This window comes from Arvicanthis niloticus, chromosome 2, assembly GCF_011762505.2.
Source record: "Arvicanthis niloticus isolate mArvNil1 chromosome 2, mArvNil1.pat.X, whole genome shotgun sequence".
Taxonomy (NCBI): domain Eukaryota; kingdom Metazoa; phylum Chordata; class Mammalia; order Rodentia; family Muridae; genus Arvicanthis; species Arvicanthis niloticus.
In genome coordinates this window covers 94,684,707-94,687,291 of record NC_047659.1, presented here as the reverse complement: position 1 = coordinate 94,687,291, position 2,585 = coordinate 94,684,707, and the positions used below count along the sequence as shown (strand labels likewise).

Here is a 2,585-nt window from a genome sequence, read left to right as displayed (position 1 = left end):
GTCTCATTTTTCTCTCTTTTTTTTTAACTTCTTATTGATTCTTGTGAGTTTTATATTATGCACCCCAGTCCTACTCTTCTTCCTGTACCCTCATATCTTCCCTTTGCTCTTGCATTCTTTCTCTAAAATAATACACACACACAAACCAAACAAATAAACAAATAAAAGATACAAAACATAGAAAAGATCTTAAGGCATAGAAAAACATCTCACCATGGAAGCTGCAGAATTTTCCAGAGTGTCCTACAATATATCCCTCACATATCTTCACTTGAAAATTTTATTTGCAATGAATCATTGGTCTGGTTTGAAGTCTCTCGCTTCTGTGACACGATCAGTATTGGATCCTAACCAGGACTCCTCCTGGTTATCTTGTTGTTGCCTTGAGTCCTGGATGTACTATATATATAATATATATATATATATATATATATATATATATATATATATATATATATATACTATATATAGGATGTACTATATATAGTTTTGGATCAGCAGAACATTCACTCATTCCAACTATTCACAGATGATACACATGTTGGGGCAGATGAACTCAGAGCACTGGATCTGGGAACGGGAGGTAACTGATTTCATCCTTTTGTTTATCTGCACCACCATGGCAAGCTGTGTAGCACTGCTCAGCTAGGAACCCAATGCCACCATTGACAGGAGGGAGGGTCAACAATACTGCTCTTTCTCATGCCTTTGGGGCCACTTCACCACATCTACACCATCAAGGCCACTTTCACTACGTTGTCCAGGAAGGATATAGAACCTGTTATCCTGAATGCTACAACCAGTGAAGGGCAGGGCTAGCTGGTCCACTCTCATATCCTTGGGGACAGCACTCCTGACTACCTTAGGTAGTGACAGGAGAAGAGGGGAACACATCAACCCCACACCCATGCCATCTCATAGCATATGAGTGAAGGGCCACCTCTCCCTGACTTGTGCCTTCCTGGCCCAACTTACCTGAACTCCCTCTACCATGTGATCTCCTGTGCTACCTAGGCTAGGTGCAGAACCTACTCTCCAAGTGCTGCAGCTGGTGAGGGACAGGGCCAGCTCAACTACTGTCTTAACCCTGGAACTAGACCTCTCCACTGTCTTAGGTGATGAGGACAATGGGAGGAGAGCATTATTCTCTTACCCATATTACCTCATGGATGATGAGTGGTGTGGCCAACTCACTTTCAGTCTTACTCTCAGGGCTGGTTCACTTCCATCCCTCACCCACCACTAGCATAAGCTCTGATGTGATGTGCAGTCAAAGTGCATGGCCTGCTCTCCAGAATGCTGCATTTGGTAAGGGGCAGGGATAGTTCTCCTGTGTTCATGACCCTGTGGGCCACTTTCCCAATAGTCAGAGTTAGCCCTTCTACTCATGTGCTCTTGGGGTCAGCCCACCCACACTCTTGCTACCAGGGCCAGATCCACTGTGCTGCCTTGGAAAGGTGTAGGGCCCACTCTCCCAAATGCTACCACAGGTAAGAGATAAGACCAGCTCTACAGAATTTCACTGGTTCTGCACAGCCCCTGGATATCTATGTGGTTCCCAGCAGGTGGTCTGACCAAGAAAGACCCCTGTTCTCTAGTGGTAATATGAACCATGGACATTAGTATCAACACCTGCCACTGTATAGCCAGGGACCCAGTCATGGATCTTAGCAACAGCTCAGGCTGGGACCTCATCATGGTCCCAGGTGGTAGGTCTGGCCACTCACAATAGGCAACTCCTCTCCATCCTTGAGTCTCCAGTTCTATCTCTCGTCATAATATTCAAGCTTTCCCACTTCTCTTTGTCTCATTTTTCTACCACATACTTGTACACTGCTGTGGCTCCTTCTGCAGGCTAAGCTTGTGGCTGGTAGGTGCCTCGGTGACATCTTTTGTCTGTACTGTGGAGTGGTAGCAAGCAGGTGTCTATGGACTAACTGTTCCATGAACAGCAGGACAGTTCTGTGGGTGGTATGGTGGTCCACTAGACCCTGTCTGTCTTCCTCTTCCCACTCTAGGCTACTTGTATTTGATTTGATTCAATTTGATTTTTATGTGTCCTGGGTATAAAACAGCTTTGGCCACCAAGCCAGGCATCAAGCTAGAATGAACAAAGGATTGCCATCTGCTCTCTGTCCCAACTGATAGAAGAATAAGACCACCAACAAGGTGTCTTTTTGCCCATTGACAGGGCATAAATGTAGGTTTTATATTTTACTTAACTCTTAGAGAATATCATACAAAATATTCTAATAATGTTCACTCCACTACCTCCCACTCCTCTAAATTTACTCTTTCCTGTCTCATTATTGTAAAACCCATCCAGTCTACTTTGTGAGGCTGATATAATACTGCATGATCATCCTACTACTGCCTACTTGAGTGGGATGACCTACCAGCGACCATGTACTTAAAGAAAACTATCTCTTATTCTTCTATCATGTATTACTTGCTAATAGCTCCTTAGTTGAGGGCAGGACTTCAGGTCTCCTTCTGTGCTCAGATTTGATCTGTTTTGAGTTTGCATACATCTTACTTAGTGCTGTCACAACTTCTCTGAGTTCAACTGTGCAACTACACTGTTG

At 44.2% G+C, this 2,585-nt stretch overlaps 1 non-coding gene across 1 annotated transcript; it reads right to left on the bottom strand.

The window, feature by feature from the left end:
• Nucleotides 1-2,051: 2,051 nt before the first annotated feature.
• On the bottom strand, nucleotides 2,052-2,195 carry LOC117704759 (small nucleolar RNA SNORA48). Its single transcript, XR_004606291.1, has one exon. It is a non-coding gene; the product is annotated as a small nucleolar RNA SNORA48 (small nucleolar RNA).
• Between the last annotated feature and the right edge of the window lie 390 nt (nucleotides 2,196-2,585).